This window comes from Zosterops lateralis (genome assembly GCF_965231275.1).
Source record: "Zosterops lateralis genome assembly, chromosome: Z".
Taxonomy (NCBI): Eukaryota; Metazoa; Chordata; class Aves; order Passeriformes; family Zosteropidae; genus Zosterops; species Zosterops lateralis.
In genome coordinates this window covers 2845090-2860133 of record NC_139800.1, presented here as the reverse complement: position 1 = coordinate 2860133, position 15044 = coordinate 2845090, and the positions used below count along the sequence as shown (strand labels likewise).

The window sequence follows — 15044 nt, the reverse complement described above, 5'->3', positions numbered from 1 at the left end:
TTGACTACTCTTTCTCAGAAAAGCATCTTTCCTCCTCTCAGAGACTGAAATGCACAAGAGCAGAAAAAAAAAGTATAAAAGATAAATGCCAACCGTTAATATAAATGATATATAAATGAAAATATAAATGATAAAAGCCAATGTTTAATAGTGATACCCATTTAAAACAGGTAACAAGTGTTAACCTGGAAAGAACTTCAGAAACTATGGAAGCAGGAATCTAAGCAACTTGCAGTCACATTCAGCATTTTTTTGTTTCCCAGATAAACTCAATTGTTCAAGGACATCACTATTTTTCAAACAGTATTGCTTGCCCCTGAGATTCTGAGCAGCACATTTTTTTTCTTTCCTCCCATTAAAAACAAGATACTGTTTAAGGTTGCTTCTCCTAAAATGTAAGAATGTTATCCTGGTTGTCAGTTTAACCAGGCAGAAATAATAAGCATACAGCCCATATAACATACATATTCTAAGAGGCTTTATACTCAGTTAATTAGTTTAACTGTTGCTTTCATGGTTCATTTAAGTCTTTCATGCTTCATTAAATACCAATATATTAAATCACCTCAGAAAAACTTCTCAGTAAAAATACAATTGTATTTTCAAGTGATAATCTCGTTAACTAATATATAAATTTCAAGCATGTCTATCAGACACCAGCAAAGTCTGAATTGCTACAGTAGCAGAATCTCAAACAATTATGCAAATTTCTTTACACACACAATGAAAACAAAGGTACTTTTGGTGAAACAAAAGTGCTTCACCAAGAAAAAGAAAATTATTTTGACGTGTTATTTTCATCGTTAATAAAGTTCTCACACTCGTATTTTGCTGTTCCACCTTCATAACAATCAGCTCAAACATACCCTGGATTCAGTAACTGTAACTATCTTGCCAAAAGTCCTTAATTCATAAAGCCAGATAATTATGTCCTGAAGGAAGCATAAAGAGCAAGGAAACTAATACTTATAAGAATGTAGAAGCCAAAAGCCAAGTGGAACCTATAAAATGAACTCCTGTGTTTAAGAGAATATCAGTCCTACCAGAAAGATTTACTTACTTATGCATAGCATGAATTATCTCAATTCAGGATATAGGAATATGTCAGAGCTATTTGGAAGAACATTTTCTAGACTGAAAAATTAGTCCTTACAAGTCCACCTGTATGATTACCACACATTCTCTGGAAATTTCTACTATCTTCCCATGCAATCTCATTCTATGACATACAGGGCCAATAAGGTGCATTGCAATAACAGAATGACAGTGGTTCTTGTTATTTAAAATGACTTTTGGAGAGGAGGCCACTACCAGCATCATCATGGTCCAAACAAAACTCTCTTACTTGTCTTGCCACCTTAGCTCTTCATGTCAAGGAGAGGCAAATCCTGGGAAAATTATACAAACAGACAGAAGTACTTAAAATCTGTATTGGCACCACATGCTTCCACTCCTCTCAAAGCTTTAGACATTTTTCTTTCAATTTTATTCTTTATTCCTTATTATTTTCATCAGCCCAAGCCATACTAATTAATCAGAGTTTCCCAGGTCTTTTTGTTGTTGCGACCAAAAAAGAAAAGACCAAAATGAAAGCTTGATTCATCTTTTTAAAGTGAGTCCATCTACCTTCCACAAAGCCAGGCTAATAAGAGGGAGGATTAAGGCCAATTGAATGGCTTAGGGCCCTAAATACCAGTCCTGCTCCTGCCCTTAGCTGCTGTCCTTGCCAAAACTGATTTACAAAGAATGACGTCTTAACCACAGCTATTACTTTGGGAAGGGGAGGCTGCCGTGTTGGCAGGGTTTGGCAGCCAAAGTTGGCTCCTGACTAAGGTCTGAGGTGAAGACACAGGAAACCATAGTGGGATCCCAGTGCAATGGTGTCTGCAAGGGCCATCGGAACGGTGGAAAGAAGTGCTCACAGACAAAAGGCATAAAAAAGGCAAGGCTGAGCTAAGTACCTTTGTTAAAGGGTGGAAACCTCAGAAAAAATGTCCTGATGGTCACTGAAACCTTTTTAAGAAGCTGGTCAACCCAACTGTGTATCTCTGTTCTATACCTCTAAAAAAAAAAATAAGAGTGGTATCCATCTTCACATTAGTTTGAGAGAGAGAATTTGCTAAACACGTAAGAGGAAAATACTCAAAATGGATCATGTGATTTTTGAGGACATCATCGTAGTGAATTTCAGTGACGTTAAATTCACAAGTATACAGGTAATTTTTTACAAACAGAACCTGGCCTTACGAGCTGCTTAGGTAATTCTTCAAATTTCTGTCATATGGAAGCATTTACGTATTCTTCATAAGATTTAGTGTGTGTTTTTTAAATATTCTGGTATGATTTTCATTAAATTGCAGGGATTTGATTCCCCACAACTCAGAGACTGCCATTCCTAAAGTTAAAGTGAATTGGATATAAATCCCTCACACTTAGCTGTCATTATATCCCAATAATATTGAAATTCACACTCTATTCTACAGTTCATGAAATTCTGTGTCGAAAAACGTTTGCTTTTGACGTACTTACAATGCATACTGCATGCTAAAAATGCAAAGCAAAGCCCATTCCTCTTCCAAAAGGCTACAGATAACTAAATCAGGTCAACAGAGAGGACCTAAAGTCCTTATAATTGAAGAAAATGCAATAACCAAAACAACTGTTATAGTATTTATCCTTTATATGACTAGCTTTTCCTCCTCAAGCAACATTCAAGAATCAAGTCTGCAAGGGCAGGCTGAGTGAAGAAAGTGTATTTTCTTCAAAAACCAGACATATCTGCAGTCTGGTTTTGCAAGAGTTTTCAGTGAGCGCCCAGATGTTGCCAGATGCCCACCCAGCTGGTCTCTCCCCCTCCACCCACATTAGGACAGAAGAAGAAAAGACGGCAAAAGCTCCTGGGTCAAGATAAGGACAGTTTAATAAAAAAGGGAAACAACTTCATGGTAAGGCAAAGCAAAATAAGAAATGTATTCACTACTTCCCATCAGCAGGCAGGTATCCAGCCACTTCTTCAGTCTGTGTAGCAGCTGCTCAGTAAGAGAAATGCCACCACCACAAATGCCCTGACATCCTGCTCCTTTCCCTCAGCCTTCATGACTGAGCACATAGTGGAATATGGAACAACCTTTTGGTCAGCTGGGATCAGGTGTCTTGGCAGCCTTTTGCACATCCCCTTTCCTAGTGGCTTTTTTTTTTTTTTTTTTTTTTTTTTTTTTTTTTTTTTTTTTTTTTTTTTTCTTTTCTTTTCTTTCTTTTTTCTTTTTTTTGGTAGAGTGACAGAGAGAAAACCTTGACACTGTGCAAGCATTGCTTACCAAGAACCAAAACACCAGTGTGTTATCATTGGTTTGTTATCAAGACTGTCTGATCAAAAATGCAAACCCCAGCACTGCTATAAAGAAAGTTAACTCCATCCAGACAGATGCAGTTTACTTCCTGTAGAAAAACCCAAATCAATGTTAGGAGACTCCTCTGGAAAAATAAAGTACCTGGGGAACCTGCTCAAGGGGTAAGGAGGAGGAACACTTCCCAGGGAATGTCCAGACCTCAGGCATCATACAGAATTAAAATTTACTTCTAAAAGCATTATTATAATTTAAATGTTTTCCCATTGTGATTTTTGTTAAAAATATGCGAGAAAAAGGAAAATTAAACATTGTGAATAGGTATTAAACACTCAGCTCTCTACTGAAATAACGTAGTTTTAGGATTTCACAAGACTTAAAATTTCTGGAAAGAAAGTAATTTGTTTTAAAACTAGGGTGTCTTACTGGTTTCAGAAAACAGCAAGAACTGCGAACATGGATACTTTCATTTTATTCACTCTGAACAATTAAAAGCCAATTTCTGTTTTCATCACATGAAGGTTGTTGCTCTTGCAATCAGCAGGTGTTCTTTAAAAGAAACCCAAAAAATGAGGAATCCTGAAGACTCAGCTGAAGATATGTCTATAGTATTTTTATGTATGCATTAGGTGGTGAAACAGGCTTTTGTGATTAAATACAATATGATTTTGTTTCATGTGTATTCTTAGTCATACCCTACAACATTCTTAGCTACAACACCTACTGAGAAACAATGACATCATTACTATAGCAGCTATTTGTTATGTGAGCCTGATTGTGTTGCATGTCTCCTCATGGAATAAGATTTTTAAAAGAAATAACAGTTCTTAAATTAATATCTCATAAAGGGATATCTGTAAAGTCTGAACTTTTCAGGACTATATTTTGATCTCCTACATGTGCCTTCTACTCCTCTAATCCTGTTATGTTCATCACAAAACTTTTAAGTAGACTGCTGCTTTGTCTTTTAAAAGGCTGCAGCTAAGGGACAGGAAAAAGCCACCAATATTTCAAAGGTTATCCATGGGCTAAAGAAGGATGCTTCACTGAACATACAATCTTGTCCCAGTCTTATTCAACTTGCTTATCAACAACCTGGACTAAGGAATCAAATGCACCTTCAGCAATTTTGGTGATGATATGAAACCAAGGGGAATGGCTGATACACCTGCAGGCTGTGCTGCCGCTCTGTGAGACCCTGACAGGCTGAGAACTGGGCAGAGAGAATCAAGTTCAACACTGGCCAAGTGCAGGGTCCTACACCTGGGGAGAAATTACCCCCAGGGTTATTTCAGGGCTGGGGACTGAGCTGCTGGGAAGCAGCTCTGCAGAGATGGACCTGGATATCTGAGTGACAATCACAAGCTGACCATGAACTGGCAGTACCCTTGAGGCCAGGAAGGCCCACCATATCCTGGGGTGCATTAGGAGGAGCATGGCCAGCAGGTGCTGTCACAGGGAGGTGATCCTGTCCCTCTACCCACCTTAGTGAGGCCACATAATCACAAAGTGACCAGGTTGAAAGAGACTTTCAAGATCATCGAGTCCAATCCAACCCTAACAGCTCAACTAAACCCTGGCACTGAGTGCCACATCCAGTCTTTGTTTAAACACATCCAGGGGTGTGACTCCACCACCTCCCTGGGCAGACCATTCCAGTATTTAATCACTCTTTCCGTGAAAAACTTTTCCCTAATATGCAATGTATATTTCCCTTGGTGCAGCTTGAGACTGTGTCCTCTCATTCTGTCAGTTGCTGCCTGGAGAAAGAGACCAACCCCACCTGAGCACAGCCACCCTTCAGGGGGTTGTAGAGAGTGATCAGGTCACCTCTGAGTCTCCTTTTCTCCAGGCTGAACTACCCCAGCTCCCTCAATTGTTCCTCACAGGGTTTGTGTTCCCAGCCCCTCACTAGCCTCATTGTCTCCTCTGGACGTGCTCAAGGGTCTGAATGTCCTTCCTAAACTGAGACACCCAGAGCTGGGCACAGCACTCAATGTCCTTCCTAAACTGAGAGGACAGAGCTGGACACAGCACTCGAGGTGTGGCCTCACCAGTGCCCAGTACAGGGGAGGAATGACCTCCCTGCTCCTGCTGGACACACCATTCCTGATCCAGGCCAGGAGCCATTTGCCTTTTTGGCCACCAGGGCACACTGATGGCTCATGTCCAGCCAGTTGTTGACATATGGAGGGGCTGTGCCCAGTTCTGGACTTGTCAGGACAAGACAGATTCAGACCTGGTCAGTACAGCAGACAAGGAGAGGGTGCAGCAGAGGCCACAAGGATGATGAGGGGACAGGAGCATCTCTCTCATGAGGCGAGGCTGCAGGAGCTGGGTCTGTTTACTCTGGAGAACACAGAGGGGATCTCATCAATACATATAAATATCTCAAAGGCAGGTGACAAAAGGATCGTGCCAGACTCTTTTCAGTGGTGCACATGACAGGATGAGGAGCAATGGCCACAAATTAAAACACATGTTCCACCTCAAAATGAGCACTGAACAGGCTGCCCAGGGAGGTTTGTGGAGTCTCCTGCTCCAGAGATATTCAAGACTCAGCTGGATGTGCTCCTGTGAAACTTGCTCTGGGTGACCCTGCCTTGACAGAGGAGTTGGACTAAATGATCTCCCAAGATCCCTTCCAAGCCTGAAAATTCTGTGATTCTGTGTTCTTTGTGATATTAGTTTGAAAAAGTAAAATGTGGTTGGCCAAAAGGATAAACAGCCCAACAACCTGACCATGTGCAGTGATGTAAATACTTGGGAATAGGTTATCTCACATCAGTAAAGGTGTGTAAATTCTTAATTTATGGGACTGGGTCACAGCTACGATCAGAATAAACCTATACACTTCAATTAAATCATATAAATCTCAATAGCCACACCCAAGGTTCTGTTTTAAAGAAACAACAGAAGTCGCTTTACTGGGAGTAGTTTTGTTAAGACCATAACTTAGCCCTTGGTTTCTAGTTTACAAATTTTTCTAGTTTAAAAATTTCTTTCCCTATGCATTTTTTGAAAGAAAGAAATCGTACTCAAGTTACAACACGTTAGGTAGTCATGAAGGAAAAAATGAGATTATTATCATTATGTTCAATGTTCAAACCCCTTGCAATATAAGAGAAACGTTTTAGAGATCTGTGGGTAAAGAACTATTCAAATCATTCAGTTTGACCATTAATGAACTTATAGGTTAGTATAGAGTGAAGGAATTCACAGGAGCAATCATGTGGAAAGAAACTGCTCATGACAACTATTTGTTCTTGTCTTGCAGCACTTTTTTTTTTTTTTTTTTTTTTTTTAAGTCGAATCAATGTGGGTTCCTTCTTTCTGTTTTAATATACTACAAACCTTTTTAAGTCTCCTCAGAGACTGAGGAATTCAGACTCTTTCTTGAACCAGAATCTCTAAAATTGAACATAAAAAGAAATGCAAAATAAAGATCACAAAAAAAAAATCATTGTTATTGTTTGCTCAGAATTGATGTCCTGATGTTTGCTATATGACTGTACAAAAGCAGGCTAATTGCTGGAGCTCTTGAAGGAGCATTTTTATTAGTCAGGAATAGGAATATGAACATACATTTCTTAAATGTATTCTTAAATACTGCCAATTCTACTTATAAATCAACATCTATAAAAGACAAATTTACTTTTATAAAAAGCAGCTGTGAGGAAAAAAAAAAGTTAAAGATCACAATAAACATATTCTTCCCCACATTAAAAACCTGGGTCGTAAACATAATCTTTTGTTAAATATACATGGTTTTACGTGGTTTTTTTTCTCTTGAGGTTTTTGCTGAGTTACTTATTACATAAAATGAGTGACAGAAGGCACTGCATGCCTCAAGTGGTATTAATGACTTGACATCTATCAATATTTTTTAACCACTGAGCCATCTGTAAATGTACTCATGTGCATTTTCCTTTTGCAGTCAACCCAAGGGGGACTGACAAGGGTACTGAGAAAACCCTCCTTGTCCTCCACCCCCAACACCAAGGACACTGAGCCCATGTTTATCAGCTGGTGACATGCCAGTATCAGGGTGTTTCAGCTACCCTCTGCAGTGCAGAATCCAGCCAGATGTTACCATGATGTCTGCAGCAGCAGCAGCAGGGAGCTCGCTCAGTCCAACCCCACAGCTGCTCATGACACCTGCACCACATTCAGCCTCCACCTCCACTTCTGTAAAGTGAGGCTTCCAAAAAGTGACAGCAAACCTTCTAATTCACCTACACTACATTAAGATTTCAGGATCAAAGTATAACCACTTCTGGAGGTTTAATAACAAGCAATGCCAGACTAACACAGCTGTTCTCCCACTCATGACAACACACACCCCAAGGCTGACCCTATGGTGTTGCTCTAGAAAAAGGCAGACAATAGTGAAGAGTAAAGAAAGTAAATCAGAACTGCATCTGCCTAGTGAAACCTGTGAACTCTGAGGCACAATACTTCTCAGGTCTCTCTTCCTTCAGGAAGAACAGCTTTGCAAAACTTCTCAAGTAACCTGAATGTCATTTACACGGGTTTGGTCCTTGGTGTTCCACTTGGCTTGTAGCAGGGGCAATTAGTAGCACAGTCCCTTTGTCCAGCTGGCAGAATTATACTATGGTTAAGTAAACATGGGGCACGTACACTTTGTTCTCCCTCTTCCTCCCACAGGTATCCCTTCACACGCTTTCAGCTCTGACACACAATTTCAATTAGTATCGGTTTTACCAAAAGTCAAAGGCGAAGTAATGAAATCTCCATCAACAAAAACACACCACCTTTTTGTGCAAGGAGACTTCAGTCACTCACATAGCAGACGTTTCACACTGCAGCTGTACCTGCTCTGTGTGTATTTCTTTCTGTAGCTGTTTATAAACTATGTGCTTTTAACACTAGAAAACTGTTGATTATCATGAGTGCTGTCACAGTAATTCTTCATCACTCCAGAAAGAAATTGGAGACTGAGAGGGGATTTGAACACTGCTTCAAAAAGTCTAAAAATAGAAGGTAGCAATGATGGGGAAATACCTAGACCACAACAAGGATGATGGAAGACAGACTAGAAACAAAACCACCATCAGAGAGCTGAAAGGCAAAAGTCACTCTTTTTAAAGGCTCTCCACCTCATTTGAGTTCACAGCCTCTGTTAAAGGACTGCTTGCCCAAAGCTGCTTCTGACACACACTGTCACCTTGGGAAAATGAAAGCTACTAACCTGAGTCTCTACTGAGTTATCATGCCTGTCCTGAGCACTAATTTAGAGTTGATACTCTAAATTACACTAATTTAGAGTTGATACTCTAAATTACACTATTTTAGAATTGATAATCTGCTGCCAGGAATTCACATCCAACTACAGGCAAAGGATCAAGTCCTAAAATCTTGAACTGCACTTGGCAGCATGTTGAGAATGTTTACCAGCATTCATAGACAGGGTCCATTTCAGACAAAAAGAGACATACAGAAGGCAGGTGACAGGAATGGCAGAGGGATGACCATGAGCACTATGCAGATATTGAGACACTTCTTTAATTTGCAGTTGTACATTTTTGTGTCATAACAGTCACAGATTTTGAGCAACAACCCAGAGTACCTGGTGCAGGAATTGCTGGTGAGAAGGCAGCAAAACTGGAGTTAAGGGAAAGAAATAGTAGGTTTCCACAAGATGTAATGGACATGATCACAATGTAGGTATTTTCTTTCATGTGCAGTAGGCTGGGGGGTTTTTTCATATAAGGGGGAAAAAATGCCATCATGTCCTACTGCAACATAAAAAAGGCAGCTGATGTTGTTTTTTGCTTAGGTGGTGAGAATATTATCACAAACACAGCAGTAATCACTATTTTTCCGGTTACAAGTTAAGCAGCTATACTATTTGATTAATTTTTACACAGGAATAAGGGACAGCTCACATCTTGAAATTCTGCTCTGCAAATAATGGCATGCAAAATTAAGATATGTGTATATACTACTATGTAAATAGATAATAAGCAGGAATACTGTAAATAATTAGAATACTCACCAGAAAAATGGATGAGAACAGACTATAAGAAGAAAACCATAAGACTTCTTCTGCATTAGCATCAGCAACTGACTAATTTGAAAGAAGTCACCTGAACTTCAGACTGCACCTTTCACAACCAAGTATGAATGACTGAAAAAACTGATGTTCAAGTGTTTTCTTTCAATAATATAAAACATTTAAAAAAAATGTTTGCAGTCATAAATCAGATGCTCTGTTATTACTTTAACAGCTTGTTTTCCTTTCCTAGAACAGCTCAAGGCTTTTGGGAAGTTTACAAAAGACAGCTAGACAAAAAAAGCCTTGTGTATCCTTTTCTCTATTCTTTCAGAGATACTCTTAATCTGTAAGTGATTTACCTTTCGCAGTTTTTAATCCAAACTCAACTGGCTTCCTCTTAACACCATTTTACCATATTAACTTCAACAAAATCTGTTCTGTGTGGAATTCCATATTACAGGATTTAATTAAAATTAAATAAATCAGTTTAAACATTTAGAATCTGATATAAATTTTTCTTCTATACATTCAGCATTTCTGCAGAAAACATCCAGTATCAGCATAGTTTTCTATTAGGTTCTATAGAACTCCAGCATTTTCTAATAAAACTTCTATCAGTCCTCCAAAAATGCTAAAAATAAACAGGTCCAGCAACATTTCATTCAAAGTTCAACTTCACCTTTTGACAAGGAGAAGTTGTTACAATCTGAAAGAAATTCTTTTTCCAGCTGCACAGACCTATCATTTCTCTTGAAGGAAGATGTTAATTTTAAAAAAATCTTTAGATTAAAAAATAAACTAATGACAGGGACAGGGAATATTCACACAGTATTATTTGATAACAAAAATGTAAAAATTCCTGTTTTCATGGCCAACAGAGGACACAGCTGTGTAGAAAGAACCTCCCAGATTGTATTTTCAGAATTCTCTGAGACAGCACTGGAGCTTATCTTCCCACTCTCAAGGACCCTGGATAGCCATATTTTCTCCTCACTAAAGTTTTCTAGTACCATAGTCAATGATATTTACAACAGTCTCCTACAGAATGCACTGAAAGATCCTTATTGTTTTACTAGGAGGAAGATTTTCACACTGGGTTTTAGGTTTGACAGCTTCAGCCATTTGTCTTTCAAAGCAAGTAACAAAAAAAAAATTTTTTTTCCCCCTTAAAAATCAGAGTGCACAATGATAAGAAAATCCACAAGTCTAAATAAGTCTTTTGAATATTAAGACTGAAGCTATGAAAACAGAGCTACAAACCCCATAGAAAAACTGAAGCCTATCACAAGCTAAATTTGATTCAATAGTGGTGCTAAGTAATTATATCTGTATTTGAATTACACTTTCTAAATCCAATCCTGGTTGCCCTATGTATACTGAAATTTTCATCTCCTGTGGTCCAGATGATGATCCTTTACTTCCACTGGCCCTTAACATTATACAGTGTAATATTTAGAAGGCAGAAGGTTTTCAGCTTCTGTTTCCTGTATCAGATAATATTTACATCTGTCAAGGCACAATTTAAAATCAATACCTATTTAGAATTATTTGTCATATCAGACTCTTCACTGGACTTGGGGAGTTTGGTGTTTTCCTGCACAAATAAGTGAGTTCTTGGCAAGCCCCAAGTTTCAGTTTCCCCACGTCTCAAAATGACAATTCCCTGCACTTGCCCTTTGTACAAGCTCATTTTCCTCTCCCATCACTGCTGTTGACACGCTTGGAAGAAGCTGAGCTGCAGGAAGTTCAGAGGAACGACAAAGAAGATACAAATGAGAAGACACAGCTCTCTGAGGTACAGCCTGGAGCTCCAAGGCACACACTGCACCAGCCTGATGGTTTTCTAGAAATGCTGGTTGAACAGAGCAAGGGCAAGGAGACAGAGTTGTGATGTTGGGGTCACCAGGACTTACCCCCATCCCAGCTCACAAGGACCCGTGGCCTCTGGAAATCCTCACACAGAAGACTCTGCAGAAAAGGCACGGGTGAATAGTTTTCCAGCAGCTAACTGGACATGTGGTCTGACTCATTTGTTTCTCAAGTATTTCCTTGGGCAGACTCAAAGCTGCTATATATTTCAAATACCCAGCAAGTTTAACGTCACAGTGAGATATCAGCCCTACCTGATTTCTGCACAGGACTGTCATGAGGGCCAGTTAAAGTTATAAAGCATTCAGCAGTTCCTATATTTAGCAAGAAAGTGATTTTTCTTTTGTGTGAAAGGAATTCAAAGCAGACATAGGAAAAAAATTAAATTAATGGGTTTGGTCTTGTACAAGTTTCTAAACAGAGTTAGTAATTTGACTATTTGACACAAAGCCATTTTATGAAACAAATGCTTTCAACCCCCTTTCAAGTTAAGAGTAATAGACTGACCAAAAATTGACAGTTTTACTGGGATTTCAATACTGCCCAGTCTTTGTGACTACAAATGAAAGAATGGATGTGAAAACATAAAACTACATAAAATTAATTTCCTCATTTCTTTTCTGTCTCCATTTATTTTTAAAATCCATTCAACGAACCAAAAAATTTCACTGTAACTTCTCCACTCCTTCTTCCATCTTGACAGCAAAACAAGTGTAGTTAAATAATAATTCACTGCCAGAAAAAGCATTCCTATCACAAGAACCCAGTAATTTCAGTGGCAAATACAGCAAAAATCTCCGTGTTCTCTTATGAACACACATGATGCATTCAGAAATAAACAGATTTTCACATGGAACTAAGATGTGTAACCGTATTTCCCACCAAAGAAGGGAAGTAGTTGAGAAAGTACATGCAAGATGGGAAAGACACAGTAAGAAGTTAATACAGAAAGCCACTCCTGGTGGTGCAGCAAATCTACCAAGAATTCCAATATAGTTTAAGCAGGCAAAACACACCAGCCTTGCCCCTCTCTGGACAAAGAAAAGCCAGGGAGCAGCTTTAACAATCTCATTATTTATGGGTTGGCCAGGGAAGGTACACCATGGCCAACACATCTTCATTAGGCTGCCTTGAAGCCCCAAGATAAACAACATTTCCCCTACATTACTAAAATTTTTTTAAACATTTCCTCCTATTCGAAATTCAACTAATTTTATAGCTACTTGTTTATGCAAATAATTATCCAAGCAGTCCTCTCTCAGTGCCAAAAGTGTCAAAACATTCACAAGAAACAGTGGATTGTGTTAGAAGATATATTTCACTAATTAATTGACACCAATGCTGGGTCAGTAGTCTTTTTACGAACAACATTTATTTGTGAATACTGATTGACAGGCCAATTATAGTTTGCTTAGCTGGAACTTGACAGCCAACTGCAGATTTATTAACAAATGTTCAAACAGTAGAGTACAACAAATGCAAGTTCAATCCAGGTCAAATATCCTACAGCTGAACTCTGAAATCAGCCATTAAAAGTGTCTCAGGAGGACAGAACAAGCATGTTAAAGTGTATGTTATACAATTAAGGACTGTATTTAGCTGCCAAATTGGTATGCCAGCAGTGATGATGACTGGTTGTCATATTATACTGGTATTTGAATAAAGCATGAATTATAAATTTATTCTGGGTTTTCTCACGGGCCATTTTAGTAAGAGTACGTGTTTTCTTTTTAACTTTCTAAGTAAAAATTATTTAACTGCATATAAAGATTTATTTTTCCTTCTTAATTATGTTATTTCCAAAACATTCCTAGTAAAACTCTTGGTAACCCCAAGGCCTTTACACTGGCCAAATCCCACTCGGGTCCCAGAAACAGAGAGACAAACACAAACTGTATTGCTTAATTGCAAAGGTAACTTTTTTTGTGCAAAAGGCAGAATATAACAGTAGTTGAAAGCACTCAAGTGATATTAATGAAAAAAGACATTCAGGTGAAATAAAGAGAAACATTTTTCATCAAAACCCCAAGATCTGAGGCTGCTGAAAAGCAGACAGATAACTTTTTCTATCTGTATTTCCATCTTCAGTCCGGTCAGTACTAAATACCACCTTAACAGAAAAACCTGTACAATTTCCTATGCTCATACAAAATCATCACTCTTGGTGTTTATAACCAAGAAAACCAGAATAAATTACATTTTTAATAAAACATAATCCAGCAAAAAAAAAAAAATAAAAATCCCCCTCTGAAGAGAAATTCAAAAACCTTTTTGGAACCTTTTTTTCTGGAAATTATGTGATAACATTTTTTCTCCCTTGAAGAATGAAATGTTCCCCATGTGCTTTCAAGGTCTCCTATCTCACAGGTCCTGAAAAAGAAGCTGGGACAGCCTGACCTGAGCAGCATGTTCCTGGTTCCATGGGCTCCTTTTGGAAGGGACAGCACCAAGGACACCCCTGGAGAAGAGAGGAGCTGCTGGGCAGCTTTTGGCAACTGCTGGGCTCGTGGGGGGAGAGAGGGCTGGAGAGACTATAGGGTGTAACACAGGGCCAGGATGGAGCAGAAACACAGCTGTGGGTGGACATCCCATCCCAGAAAGTCACATCCCAGGGGAAACAGACACAAAGACTTTGCAAAGGGCTGGGAAGGACCATGTGTCACTTCACTCTGCCCTGGTTGCCAGCAAGGACTCTATATATACAGACCACAGGGCATTTATGAATAAACATTTTAATTTCTCTTCTAACTGCACTTACTCTTCTCTTTCTACGTTAACTTTAGTTAACATCTAGCTCTAGTCTCTTCCCTGGTTATGTTAGCTATCCTATTTCTTATAACAGTTTAATCTAGAAAAGTTATATAGGGCTTGGCATATCTGTTTTATAAAGGCCAATCAACATTATTTTCCAGCAGCACTAACAGCTGTTACCCCCATGAACTGGAGAACTGGATCCGATATTGGGTGGAGATTCTATTTCCAAAACCTTCTTAGTACTATTTAGCAAAGCTAAACCACTTAGGGACCACAGACACAGAAAGAAAATCTGTAAAATTTAATTATTTCCATTTTCAGTGTTGTCTTTGATCAATAGGAAAAGGAGAGAACATTCTGGGGCAAAAGTGACTTTGAAGTTTGTCATTTCCAGTTGGCATCTGCCATTTTCAATTTGCCAGCTCCTAATATTTGTCAGTGGTTTTTTAGCCACATTGCAAATTTTAATCTACAGGTACTTTTTAATCTACTAATTTGAATCTCCTGTTAAATATTTTAGTAACTAATATTTCATAGGCCAATTCTGTAAAGGACTTTTACTAAACACAAGGTAGGAATCACCCCAAAAAAATTGTAAAAGCAGAACGACCTGGATTCTCCTGCAGATGACAGCAGTTCCTGCAGGGAAACTGCAGGGAAAGAGAATTATCCCACTGCTCTGCTAGAGACCCAAATATGGCTTCTTTAGGGGAGAGATATTTTAATCTGATGGAGCTTATTTCCCTGCAGATGAGCTAAAGACCAGAAAGCAGTGGTCAAGCACATTTTCTCTTTTTTTATTTTCTTTTTTTTTTTTTCGGTTGTTTGATTTTAGAGAAAAAAGGGGTACACACTGAAAGGAAATAAAAATGGAAAAGTATGTGATTATCGGGTACACCAGGTACTGTATCCTTCACAATTGTTTAAATATATTTTCTTCTTCCCATTAATCTCAATTAAATTTACTAACTTTTAAGGCTTATTTTCATTAAAAAGGGAACCGTACCAAGGTAGAGTCAGACAAAGCAACCTTTTCTGAACAGGAAGGAATGCCT

At 38.6% G+C, this 15044-nt stretch overlaps 1 protein-coding gene across 5 annotated transcripts in view; it reads right to left on the bottom strand.

The window, feature by feature from the left end:
- Positions 1-15044, bottom strand: part of GLIS3 (GLIS family zinc finger 3) — a 170151-nt gene that overhangs the window by 140513 nt on the left and 14594 nt on the right. The window contains exon 1 of one of the 5 annotated variants that reach the window (XM_083882941.1): positions 11280-11318. The exons of the other annotated variants lie outside the window; for them this stretch is intronic. The gene's annotated coding sequence lies outside the window, so the exon portion shown is untranslated. Of the gene's footprint in view, positions 1-11279; positions 11319-15044 lie in introns of those variants that run through there. 5 annotated transcript variants of the gene reach the window in all.